The sequence below is a fragment of the Pristis pectinata genome, chromosome 11, assembly GCF_009764475.1.
Source record: "Pristis pectinata isolate sPriPec2 chromosome 11, sPriPec2.1.pri, whole genome shotgun sequence".
Lineage (NCBI taxonomy): Eukaryota > Metazoa > Chordata > Chondrichthyes > Rhinopristiformes > Pristidae > Pristis > Pristis pectinata.
The window spans coordinates 41,367,792-41,382,130 of record NC_067415.1 but is presented as its reverse complement, the minus strand read 5'-3'; the positions used below and the strand labels follow the sequence as shown (position 1 = coordinate 41,382,130).

At 39.2% G+C, this 14,339-nt stretch overlaps 1 protein-coding gene across 1 annotated transcript in view; it reads left to right on the top strand.

Annotated features, from left to right (window-relative positions):
- Window positions 1-14,339, top strand: part of tenm4 (teneurin transmembrane protein 4) — a 1,444,950-nt gene that overhangs the window by 300,184 nt on the left and 1,130,427 nt on the right. The window contains 1 exon segment of the mRNA XM_052026216.1: window positions 7,028-7,084. The gene's annotated coding sequence lies outside the window, so the exon portion shown is untranslated.

The following is a 14,339-nucleotide window of genomic DNA, read 5'->3' as shown; positions in this document are numbered from 1 at the left end:
GAGAAATAGAGTGAGGGGAACAAAGATTAGATTAAGAGAAAAATGTATTAAAATTTGACATTTTTAATATCTCCCTGAACAATATCAGAAGGAATAAGACTTCACACTTGCCATGGTTAAATTTACTACCATAAAGGTTGATTGACAGTAATTAACAATTACACCTGTTAAATGGTTATCTCCCTTGCACTTAATACTTTTCCACCACATAAATACAATAACTTCACAGTGTTTGATTGTGAGACAGTTGGTGAATGTCACACTTACAAAGTTGTTTCCCTTCACCATAACTCTGAGAACAGTTATTGGATATTCACATTTCACCATACCTCTGTTAGTTTCCTGAAGCTCCCATTCCATTTATGCATTGGCGACTTTCTCAGCAACATTTGGACTTCCTGACTCACAGGTCTATGACCACAGATGCAGTGTTTCTGTACATCTCTCCCAAGTAACCTACAGACAGATGAGAGTGAATTTTGCTTTATTCAAGCGTGGAGTAGGAAATTTTTTTCCCCTTCAGGTAAAGGTAGCATTGATGAATGTTTTTAAAATAAGAGATTAAGAGGGATTGATACATATGCTAGTGGGTTGCATATTCATATTTCAAAATACATTTGAAGTACTTTGTACACGTAAAGTGGAATTATAACATAGATAGTCAATGACTTTGGGAAAATCACTCACTTGTTGCCCTTTTTTAAAATGTTAGTTCTTGGCAAAAGAGCTGACACCATTGGTGTGGCTGAATAGTGCATTTAATCTCATTAGTATACCAATGGATCAGCTGACTTGCTGATGTTTTCACCTGACTGGATCCCAGCTTGTCCAAGTTGATGGACAAATTTATTTTGACTCCACTGGTTGTATAGTATAGAAGCTGGACTTCAAAGTGCCAGAAAATACTAACAATAGAGATATAAACCGATGAGTTAACTTCAGGCATAGTTATCACAGTAGAGGCTGTATATACAAAATTAACAAACTTCGTTCAACAAAAGGTGGTAACAAAATTTTTGTTGGTTCTTTGCTTTCAGGAACCGACTCACAATTAGTTTAGTTAATGCTGTATAAATAGCTTAAAATGTCAAGTCAAGTTGAGCTTATTGTCATGTGCACAAGTACGGTGAGGTGCAGGAACAATGAAGAACTTGCTTGCAGCAGCATCACAGGCATGTCGGTGCTGACAACAACATGCAGAATATGAATTATACATAAACCATGCATAAATTCCACATGACAGTGAAAAGAGAGAGAAAGCAAAGACTGTGCAAAACAAGACTTGACTGCAAAAAAACACAATCAGGAACAAGTCCATGGTCGTGCAAGAGGTGGTCCGTAATGTTCCATTGCTGAGGTAGAGTTATAGGAAACTTGATGTTTATCGGAAAGTAGCTGTTCCTGAACCTGGTGGTGTGGGACTTGGGGTTTCTGTACCTCCTGCCTGATGGTAGCAGCGAGAAGAGGGTGTGACCCAGATGGTGGGGATCCTTGATGACAGATGCCAACTTCTTGAGGCAGCACCTCCTGTAGATGCTGTCAATGGTGGGGAGGGCTGTGCCTGTGAAGGACTGGGCTGTGCCCACTGCTCTCTGCAGCCTCTTTTGTTCCTGTGCATTGGCAATGCCGTACCAGACCATGATGCAACCAGTCGGGATACGTTCAATAGTGCATCTGTCGAAGTTACAATATTTGGTGAAATGCCTAATCTCCATAAGCTTCTAAGAAAGTGGATGCTCTGGCATGCCTTCTTCATGATTACATCAATGTGCTGGGCCCAGGACAGGTTATCCGAGATGCCAATGCCCTGGAATTTGAAGCTGGTTACTCTCTCCACCTCTGACCCACCAATGAGAACTGCTACGTGGTCTCCCGACTTCCCCTTTCTGAAGTCAATGATTAGATCCTTGGTTTTGTTCATGGTAAGTGTGAGGTTGTTATTGTGGCACTACCCACCAGATGTTCTATTTCACTCCTGTGTGCTGACTCATCACCACCTGTGAATTGGCCAACAACAATGGTGTTGTTAGACAGTCTATAGATGGTATTAGAGCTTTGCTTAGCCGCACAGTCATGGGTGTAAAGAGAGTAGAGCAGGGGGCTAAGCATGCAGCCTTGTGGTTCACCTGTGTTGATGATCAGTGAAGAGGAGATGTCATTACCGATCCATACTGATTGAGGTCTGCTGATGAGGAAATCAAGGATCCAGTTGCAAAGGGAGGTACAGAGGCCCAGGTCTTGTAGCTCGATGGTAAGTTTGGAGGGGATGATAGTGTTGAACTCCAAACTGTAGTTGGTGAACCAACAGCCTGACATATGCATTACTGTTGTCCAGATGATCCAGAACTGAGCGGAGAGCCAGTGAAATAATATCTGCTGTTGACCTGTTGTGGCGCTAGGCAAACTGAATGGGATCCAGCTCATTTCTGAGGCCGGAGTTGATTTGTGCCATGACCAACTGTTGTGAGAAATCCACATGGGTGTCACGTGACAGTAACGACAATGAACCCCCACTGACCGGAGGACAGCATTGCTCCTCTGATCGGAAGTGATACTACTGTCAATCAAGGTGTGGCTATGCCCACCCCTCAGGTGTGAGAGTATCTTTTGCCTCTGAACTTGACTGGCCAGTAGCCTTTGTCTCTGAACCTGCCTGACCATTGGCTGGGGCAGGAACCTTTGTCTTTGACTCCCACACCATTGGCTTGTTTAAATCACAACAGTGGGGCTCCACCCAGCCTCCTAGCACCATAAAAAGGGCTGCATCCCCTAGTCCTTCCTCTTTGACGTCCCCAGGAGTAGTAAGACAACGCTGCAGAGATCATTGGTAAGAGAGCATCACCACATGGTCAGGGAGTGTTTCACTCAGACTGAGGTAGTATTAGAGCCAATGCTAGTGTGGGTCAGTCATTGAAGTGTTATATCCTGAAGTTGTACATTGTTATTGTGTGCTTGTGTGTATCAGTGTGTGTGTGTGTGTGTGTGTGTGTACCTTACCCCAGTTGCGATTCCCTCTCGTGTTTGTGGCATCCTGTGCATGAGTGAGCGTGTGTCTGTTCCCATCCATTCTGTCCCGCGTTTGTCTTTGTGATTAAACTAGTTTTGGTCTACAAAGCTCGTGTCCAGAGTCCTTGATCCTTAACACAGAAAAGAACGATTTCACACAGCACCAACCTCTCAAAGCACTTCATTATGGTGGATGTAAGTGCTGCTGGATGGTAGTCATTGAAGCAGGTCACTGTGTTCTTCTTGGGCACAGGTACTATAGATGTCCCTTTGAAGTAGGTAGGAACCTCAGACCACAGAAGCGAGAGGTGAAAGATATCTTAGAGTATGCCAGCCAGTTGGTCTGTACAGATCTTCAGCACTCAGCCATGATACATGGATGTCAAGTTATGAAGAATGGACCATTATTGGTATGAGTATTTATTACAGATAGAGAGTTGCCTTTTTCTGGTTTGATCTTTGGAGTTTTATCCCAAGTCTGACAGAAGCAAATATTGAGTATTGTATTCCATGATGCTAAGTTGATAAGCAGAAGTTTACCTCTAATTGTTGTTTTGCAGGGACAATAATTAAAGAAACATGGCAGAATGTCTTTCTTGAAGATATTTCTAATCATCTATCTCCCAGAGAAGTTGAAGTTAGTTAAGGCGAGTCTGTGGCACAAAATATTGCATGTGGTACATTTGAAAGAATGTATCCAATAAATCAACTAACCTTTGCTCATTCCCTGCTGTATTTTGATGTTGCCACATATTTATGTGGGGAGGCAGCTCATGATGCTGAGATGGTGTTTCGGAGACAGGTGAAACAGAGAAATGAATTTCTCTGTCCAACTCATTGTGTCACATTATTGAGCGATATTAGTGAGTGGCATATTTATTTCCCCCATGTTTCTTTCCTCAGGTTTACCCTGGGAAAGTTCTATTCCCAGGCTCAGTAGGGAAGAAACAGAGCAGAGACCCATTACGTGAGGCAGGTGCTTTCATGATGTGCTTCTGTATCTACAATTGTATCAGCAGAATAAACGGATCTCGCAGTTGCCTGCCACTGAAGAGAGAAAGGGCTTTGGCTGGCTGTTTCACTTTATTTTCCAGTAAATTACCTGTGGGATGCCCAAAGTGAAGGGCTGTCAAATAGGACAGTGGTCTGAGATGCACCGGGACCATCAAACTGACTGGATGTCCTAGGGGTAAAGCTGGATCCAAGGTTGTGATATTTTGAAGCATTGCATTCTGTTCTCTGCAATGCTGTTGTGTACATCAGGAATGCCTCTTTTAACATGACCCCACTGCATGTTATCTTGATTGGTTCTGGAATTTAAAAAGATGCTTTTCTTCAGTTGCAAAATATATTGAAATGGCAAAAGCTTTTGACGTAAGCACCTTCTGAAACAAGACAAAGCCCTTGTTATTGTGGAAAATGCATTCCTATTAGGGTAACATGGGTAGGTTCAACCCTGACCTCTGGTTTTGTCTGTGCAGAGTTTGCACGTTCACCCTGTGACCACATGGGTTTACTGTGGGGTGCTCTGGTTTCCTTCCACATCCCATCGAAGTGTGTGTTGGTAGGTTAATTGGCTACTGTAAATTGCCCCGGGTATGTAGGTGAGTGGTTAAATCTGGGGGGACCTGATTCCTCACCCAGATTAATTTGGGAGTGCTGACTCTCTGGGTACATGATTGAATATTTAAAATGTATCATCCCCTTGCACGCTGCTAAAATAGGGAAAAATATTTCAATATAGTCTACCCAGGAAGAAACTGACAGGATTATGTGTAATAAATTGAAGAATGAAATCAGTAGGACTGCTAAAGGCAGGCATTCTGATTTGACCCAATAGATATCATGCTGAGGGTGTTGGTTAAAGTCATCCCAATCAAAAAGGCCTTAGAAGCAAAGAAAATCAATCAATATGAGAAAATGAGAAATGTTCTAGACTGTATGGTAGGAATGTGGGCTTTTTGGGGCAAATGCTCTTTTTCTCTTTCAGATTCTCAGCTACGTAAAATAAAATCACCAGACTGTGAAAAAAATTCCAATTTATGATAATAACAAGGCAGGGGAGTCTGCCTTACTGCTCTGCCAGAAACCTCATTCATTGATTATGGCTATCACCTTAGTAACAAAACATGAAATGCACTTTCTGAATCAAATGTCTGCCACTGTAATAAATAGAACATTGCTTAGTTTGAAACATATAAAGATTTAACACTCTCAAGTGGTTCAAGTGATGCTATATAGCTTGAATCGTTTATAAAATCCATCTTACAGATATGACGTGAACAAATTAGGTACTGATTGTCTTTTGATAATATGCAAAAGTGATTTTCTTTTGTTCTGTTACAATTTTTAACACAACATTAGGAATATTGTTAATCTTGTTATTCAGTTGTCTTCAGTAGGATCAGAATAATAAGCAGCTTGGTGAGAGCAATCTTTCCAAATTAGAAAAAGAAACTATGATGCCAAACTTTCAAACTACTGCTTGGCCAAGAAACCAGGGCTGTAGTTCAGGTTCTTATTATTGAAACTGGCCAGTTAGAATTTCCATTGAAAAGCAAAACAATTGCAACTGTTGGAAATCTGAAGCCAACGTCTATTGACCCAAAGTGTTGCCTCTGCTTCTCTTTCCACAGAAAATGCCTGACCTGCGAAGTCTTTCAAGTGTTTCTAATTTTCCTTCATTTCCATTGACTTGATGCTTAAATTTTTAAATTTGGGGATTGATCTCCCTTTGGGGATGTGGTAAAGTTTGAAGAAAGGCACAATAATTAAAACAAATTATTTGTAATCTATGTTTACAAAGGGAATTAGGGTAGAAAATGGAGCAGGATGGTGCAGAAAAAAATACAATTCTCTCTGCAAAATAAAATTTAGGAACTTCTGATTCAGTCATTTTGATACTGGGTAGTGTAATGAGAATGCTAATTTTGCAGTTGACACCTTATCATATTTCAGCCTTAATCACCAGGTGATGTAGTGAATGTAAAAGCTGATGTTAGGAGTGCAAAAATAGGAGGATCGCAGATTGACTCTGTTCTGTGTACCAGTTAGTCAGCTGTAACTGGCCCCCTCCTTTTATAGTGTTGCCAAAGTTGAATTGTTTTTCTAGTGCCTAGCACAAAACTGACAAATCACCTTTATTTACTGCACCTTGGAATTTTCAACGCCATTAAGCTGTACCCCTGATTTCAGGCAAAGATCGTTTAAATCTTTGAGGTTGGCTCACTGCAAGTGATGTATCTGATTAGGGAAGCAGTTTCGTTGCAGCAGACTTTATGCTATTTGCATGGAGGTCAACACATTTATCTCTTCACTATGTGTTCTTTTCAGTGGTTGGTTTATGAAAACAGAAACTCTTGAAACAAAAACTAAACTATGGATCCCCACCACTTCCCAGTGCAATACTAGGTGTTTTGGACAAATGCACATTCATTGCCAGTGCTTTGGTAAATGGCAGAAGTCTCACTTCACCAAGTTGTGCTTTACTTGAATGCATTAATCTTAATTTTACTTGGCTCTTAAAACAGAAGAGAGCTGTTCATGTGACAGACATCAACTTAGCAATGTAGATGATTGTGCTTCAGTTTAATATTCCATCAATCTCAACCTCAGATTTGCCTACAGAAATCTAGCTTTTACTTCTACCGCTTTACTGTTACAGGTTAATATTCTAGAATTCTCATGTAAATTAAATGTATATTTTTATATCTCATTTGTAAATAGCATCCATTAAAGCCATAATGTTCCTCACAATTTCAAATGAGTGTCCTTGCCACTTCAAGATATTTTTATGCAATGTGATTATAGACACAAGGTTTTTTTTAATAGAAAGAAATAATTTGGTGATAATAAGTTCAGAAGGGTACGTATCAATCCTGTACCCTTGCAGTGTGGTCTATTATGTGCTCAACCTTTGGAGACTGGAATAGTTGACTATCAACATGATGCAGTGATGATATCTAACCATTGTAGACAATAAAATCATTATTATTAATCTACATTTTACTTTTTGTTACAGATTTACTTGGATATGAAATATTCAGATAATTGAATATTTTCCTGTGGGATAATTCTGGTGAGTATAGTACTCTTTGATATTGTGTCTAGTTGGAGTGATCTTCAGTGAATGACTCCAATTCTTATCCATTGAACGTGCTGTCATTATATGAAGCCAAAACCAATAAATCAACTGGCTTCACTGACAGTAAATTTCATAAGAAATGGCAGATCTGTAATTTTAACAATGACACTTTCTGATGAGTGAAAACAAAAATGATAGCAAGTTGTCCAGTGGTACTATGGAAACAAATCAAATAAACATTACCTCACATTGTGGGATTTTATTGAATAATTTCATGAAGCACAGAGCACATAAGTGATGAAAAATGTAAGTAACACAGTTTACATGTGACTTGTTCCTTGGGATTTGAAGGGATCTGATACGTTAAGTAATGTGGATGATGCTGACAAAACTTCATTTAATGCCAACGCCTTGAGAAGGTGCTGATGGGCAGTCATACTTATGTTGGTTGTGATACTTTCAGAATGGCGCTTGGAAATGTTATCTCATTGATGGTGAAAGATGGTGATGTCTAACTTGGAGGACACGACAATCCCACAACATTGCTGCTCAGGTTCTTCTCAAATATAGAGGTTGCAGACAGGTCCTTTCTGCTGAATATGGGAACAAACATAAGCCTTTCAAGCTCTCGCTATTCCTCCATTTATCTAAATCATGACTGATCTGTGCCTCACCTTTAATCCATATCCTGTAATTCCTTCAGAAACTTAAATCCATTGTCTTGAAGATTTCAACCAGCATTCTCAACCGCTGCTTTCTGGTGAAGAAATACTTTCCCGATCTCACTTCTGAATGATCTAACTCTGATTTTAACATTCAGCTCTTTTTGCCTTGGTTTTTCTTATTAGATTAAATACGTTCTCTGCATCCACCTTAATGAATCCCTTACCATTTTAAATACCTCCATTAGACTGACCTGCAACCCTTAAAGTTTAAGGGAATATAAACCAAAGTAACACAATGTCTTGAAAATGTAATTCTTTTGCATTTTATATAATTTTGGTGAATCACTGCTGTATCCTTTCCAACAATGATAATGATTGAATTATGAGGTGTGTCATCTAATAATTATTCCAAATGTATCTGCATAGAAACCACATTTGAAATAACTAAGATATTAATTCAGTATCACAACTGTACCTTCAACCTGCATAATTATGTGTGCTCCTTTAGTCCCCAAGTGATCCTCTTTGTTTAATTCCAGATCTCCCTGTTGATGCATTTGCTTTCAACTTGTATATATTCTCTCTCTCTCTCTCTATCTCTCTGTCTATCTCTGTTTATCTATTTAACATTTCCTTTTGCTCTCAAAACTCTCAGCTTCTGTTCTGTCCACACTCCAGCCAGTTCTTTGTCTTTTTGAGATATTAGTACTGCGGTTGGGTCACTCAGCAGTAATAAGAAAGATTTTAAAGAATGTTGTTCATTTTAAGGAAAATTGAGATGCGACATTCATGCCAATGTTACCATGTGTGGGAGGAAAGTGCCTTTGGAAACATTGCTGCTTAATTAGGAGCAATAATCTTTACATCTATTTATTTAATGATCAGGCTTTGATTATTTAATATATATTTCTGTTTATCTGATGAATCATTAATCAGAAACATTCAATGGGAAAGTGCCTATTTAGTTTCTGTATTATCCAGTTAACCTGTTGAAAAGTACAAGTTTTAACACAATTATAATGTTCAGGTTATTACTGTCATATTTCACAACATGAACCTCATAAGCCAAGCTAAATATCACAGGAAAAATAAATATTGTAATCTAACTTGAATTTTTCTTTGCTAATATAGCTGTATTGATATCTCTTTTTAAGGTCTGATTGAAACCCACTACAGAGTAAGTTGACTGTCAGAGCTTGATTTATTCATGACCTTAACCATAAAGACAGAGTTGACTTTTGTAAATTGCCCTTACTCTGTGATGGAAGCAGTCTGAGATCACTGCCATAGTTGCACGCAGAACTATTTTAGGAACAATTACAAGATTCTTAAAAGGAAACACACAAGTTGCTGGAGGAACACCTATAGACATTGCCTGACCTACTGAGTTCCTCCAGCATCTTGTGTGTTGCTCCAGATTCCAGCATCTGCAGCCTCTTGTGTCTCTATTTTTAAAAGGCAGGCTTTTAAGAATGGAGACACAAGAGATGTAATCCTGCACCTGGAGATAAACTTCCCAATGACCGTAACTGAGCTGAGATGAATTTCTGCTGCTCCAACACTATCATGGAGAAGACAAGGATGTACAAACGTTGGAATTAATTGCAGGAGTAGATCGCTCGGCTCCTGAAGGTGTTCCAGCATTTAATAAGATCATAGCTGATCTGATTGTCGCACTTATGACCATGCATATTAACCCTTCACCCCCTTGCTTATCAAGTATCTATCTGCCTGAGAAGTATTCACAGGTTCTGCATCCACTGCCCTTCGAGGAAAAGAGTTACAAAGACTCACAATCTTCTGAGAAAATAAATCTGCATCAATTCTGACTTAAATGGGTAATGCCTTATTTTGAAGCAGTAACTTTTGTTCTAGGCTTCCTGACAAGAAAAAATATCTTTCCCACATCCACTCTGTCCTGTCAACACCCTTCAGGATCCTCAATGGTACAATCAATCCTCCTCTGACTTTCCTAAACTCAGTAAATACACCCTAGCCCTTCCAATATTTCCTCGAAAGACAACATGCCCAACCTAGGTATAAGTTCAGTAAACCTCCTCCGAACTACTTTCAATGCATTTACCTCCTTCCTTAAATAAGGAGATTAATGATGCACACAGTGTGGTCTCACCAAGACCCTCTATAATTGAAGCATAACCTCCCTACTTTTGTATTGAATTCCCCTGGAAATAAGTTATAACATGCTGTTAGCCTTCCTAATTAATTGAAGTCCTTGTAAACTAACCTTTTTACAAATTTGAATTGAGCGAATTTAGGAAAATTAAAGCTAATGCATCAAATATCTCAGTAGCCATTTCTTTTAAGGCACTAGGATGAAGTCCACCACCACCTGAAGACTTGTCAGCTGCACTTCCAACTTTTTTCTCAGTACCACTTCCCTGATGATTGTAATTTTCCTGAGTTCCTCCCAATTTCCAATTTTACACTATTTCTGGGTTGTTACCTGTATTCTCCATAGTAAAGATTAATGTGAAATATCTGTCTAATTCATCTACTATCTCTTTTTCCCATTGCCAATTTCCCACAATTACTTTCTATTGGACGAACTCTGACCTTGTTAACTCTTCTCCTTTTTAAATAAGTCTAGAAACTCTTATTATCTGTTTTATATTTCTGGCTAGCTTTATTGCTAATTCTATGTATCCCTTCCTTATTAAGCTTCTAGTTGCCTTTTTAATAATCTGCCCAATCTTTTGACCTTCCACCCAACCTATGCTTTCTCTTTGAGTCTGATATTATCTTGTTTCAGTTAAACACAAATGGTGGATCATTCTTTTGGAATTTCTTTCTATTTGGACTGTATCTATTCTGTTTATTCTGAAAGATCCCTTTAAATGTCTGCCACTGTATTTCACCTGACTGATCACTTTAGCTGGATGTCTTTCATGTCTTCATAGTTGTTCTTCTTAAATTTGTAATAGTAGTCTTGGACCCAATTTTCTCTCCCTCAAACTGAAAGAGAAAGATAAATTATATGTTCTCTCCTGCAAAGAGGTCTTTTGCATTGTTGATCTTGGATGATGCTTTGAATGCTCAGTACTAGACCACTCCAGTTCAGTCCAGATGAAGGGTCTTGACCTGAAATGTTGACTGTCCATTTCCCTCCATGGATGCTGCCTGACTTGTTGAGTTCCTCCAGCACTTTGTTTGTTGCTCTGTATCCCCAGTAGCATTCCTGACATTGACATAACTATAGCCCTTTACCTTTTGCTGTGACTTGGTACACTGAATAACTGTAGGTTATTTCCTGGAGATCAAAAATATTTGTGTCAAATGCAAGGTATATTTTTATAGCCATCTCAAGCCACCTTAACACCCCTCCTCAACCTCACACTGACCTGTTTTCCCTTGGCCTCTCCCACTGCCAGGGTGAGGCCAAATGCAAACTAAATGACAGCATTTTATATTCCGCCTGGATAGTCTACAACCTGATGGCATGAACATTGAATTCTACAATTTAAGGTAACCTGCACCCCTTCTGTTCTTTGCTGTCTCTTTCTGATCCGACCAGGTCCTCTTGCAGACCCCATTCTTTCCAGCAGCACCCCTCTCACACCCTGTTAGACAGTTTCTTTTCCCTCATCCAGCTGATTTCATCTGCCCATTACTCACATGCTCAACCCACTGTGTCCCCTGTCCCCTTCCACTACTGTTCCCATCTACCCACCACACCTTCCTTATCTGGTTCCACTCATCACCTTCATTTGTTATCAGATTCCATCATGTCTTTCTTATATAGGCTACCTCCCCTTCACACTCTCAGCCCTGATGCAGGGCATCGACCCAAAATGTTGGTTACCCTCCACAGATGCTGCCTGACCCGCTGAGTTCCTCCAGTAGTTTTCTTTTTCACTCTTTTTTTTGTTTACAACAGCAGTTGCTCTGAGAGAAAGTAGTTTGAACAAATTAAATATGTTTCTTGCTAATAAGCCACACTTTTCTTAACTGCAATAATACATCTATTGTAAGTTAAAGATAATTACCATTTTCCTTAGCAAAATATATTTAATTCTGTGGATTGCTGTTTAAATTAAAATGATAAAGTATGTAAAGTGTTCCAAGCACATCCTTTCATCTTCAGTTGCCATGCAGTTATAATACCAGCCTTGCTTTGTAGTTCAAAATGTGAATGCTGACAAAGATTATTTGATGACAGGCATCATTTAAAATTAAAGATCTTTGACAATCACATTGATTTTTTTATTCTTGTCATGCCAACATTTCCACATGCATCGTTTTTGACTCTTCAATAACCAAAATATGTTAGTGGCTCAGGTTTTGCTGGGTTTTGTTGGAAGTTCCACGTGGAATAAGCTTCAGGATTTCCACATGAAAGCAATAAACTTTCTGCCCAAGCTCTGTTGCCGATTCCCCAGCAGGACTTCGCAAGGTGTTCAGTGGTGTTGCAGGTGATGACTGAGTTTCCCCAGCAGTGGAGCAGGGGACCTGATGCAGGATTTGTGTGCCCATCTGAATGGTCATTATGAGGCTGAGACGAAGAAAGGGAAGTACGTTTTGCTTAATGTTTTGGGTGTTTACATGTGTTTTTTAGAATTTTAAAAACAATACTTCTTTATAAATTTTATTAATAATTATTATTTCTATTAATTCCTATAATTGATAGAAATAACTTTGTAATCCTTCACCTCATAATAGTTTTTTTTATTGTTTCTGACAATCGAAATCCTAGATAAGCACTGACAAATTTTTATTTAAATGGAAAAATGAGGGTGAGGCTCGCTGGTTGTCAAAGGCTTTCAGAGGAGTTTTGTGGGCAGGGTTTATTCTGGTCCATTCACATCACTCCATTGTACCCTGCTGACACCCAAAGCTTTCCCATTTAACTCTAGGATCCTCTGGACTGGAGATAAGCCTTCTAGATCCAAAGAAACTAAATTTGAATCAATGGAAAGTCTGGACTGCAATTGCAGGCAGTGTACTCTTTTTAGGAAATTGGTCCCAAGTGGATTCCAAAACTAATGAGGCCACTGCTGTTAATAAGAACGTAATGTCCTGTTATGATTAATAGATATAAGGCTCTGTTTATTATCATGCCATGGCACAGAATAAATGTCAGAAGTCACAACTGAATCTCCTCCATTCATCATTTGGTTTATATATAAAAGTGAAACACTGCAGATGCTGGAAATTTGAAGTTAGATAATGTTGGGAAAAATAAATTCTCTGGCAACATCCATGGAGTTAGATAGACCATAAGACATAAGAGCAGAATAAGGCCATTCGGTCCATTGAGTCTGCTCTGCCATTCAATCATGGCTGATTTATTTTTCCCTCCCAACCCCATTCTCCTGCCTTCTCCTCGTAACCTTTGACACCCTTAAAAATCAAGAACCTATCAACCTCTGCTTTAAATATACCCAATGACTTAGCCTCCACAGCCATCTGTGGCAATGAATTCTAGAGATTCATCAGCCTCTGGCTAAAGAAATTCCTCCTCATCTCTGTTCTATAGGGACATCATTTTATTCTGAGGCTGTGCCCTCTGGTCTGAGATTCTCCCACTACTGGAAACATCCTCTCCACATCCACTCTATCCAGGCCTTTCAATATTCAGTAGGTTTCAATGAGATCCCCCCTCATCCTTCTAAACTCCAGTGAGTACAGGCCCAGAGCCATCAAACACTCCTCCTACGTTGACCCCTTTATCCCCGGGATCATTCTTGTAAACCACCTCTGAACCCTCTCCAACGTCAGCACATCCTTCCTTAGATACGGGGCCCAACATTGCTCACAATACTCCAGAGGTGGTCTGACCAACACCTTATAAAGCCTCAGCATTACATCCTTGTTTTTAATATTCTAGTCCTCTCAAAATGAATGCCAACATTAGACAAAGCTATATTTTCTAGCTGATAACCAATGGATTCTGAAAAAGGGTACCAACCATGCTTTCCTTTCTTCTTGGATACTGCTGAATCATTCTGTCTCATCTCCTGTCCTGGTTAGTTATGTAATATCAAAGAATGCAAATGGAAAGTCATAATGTAAGTAAATAACTGCATGAATTTTAAAAGAAAGTATACACAACTTTGATCCAGAGTGAAATTATCAGATGTCGTGTTGTGTAAGGTGCTATTAATAAGAGACTGGAAATAAGATAGGCTTGAATGGTATATTTTACATTAAAATAAATCCAATATGACACAGTTAAAATCTTTCTCTCAAATGACTTATAATGTGCAAGTAAGCTTTTGCAATAGAACTATAATTAATAAACCAATTCTGTACCTCAGCATGAAGTCATTGCTAGAGAAGCAACAAAAATAATCTAGTGTGAGAAAAGAAAATTGGCTACAATTTGCTGGAACAGGACATCTCGTGGAATGGCTGGATAGCCACACATTTCCTATCCTCTTCAGCCAAACAGAATTGCCCTGTGAATTGCTGGATGTGCAATTATCTACTTCCATAACGAGTGCAACAAAGCACTTGGGACATTGATGAATGATGGAACAAACAATGTAGCTCACTAAAAAATAAACAGGGGAAAGGATTGAAAAGGAGGGTGAGTTAGAATGGGTGAATTTAATGTTAAGTTAAGC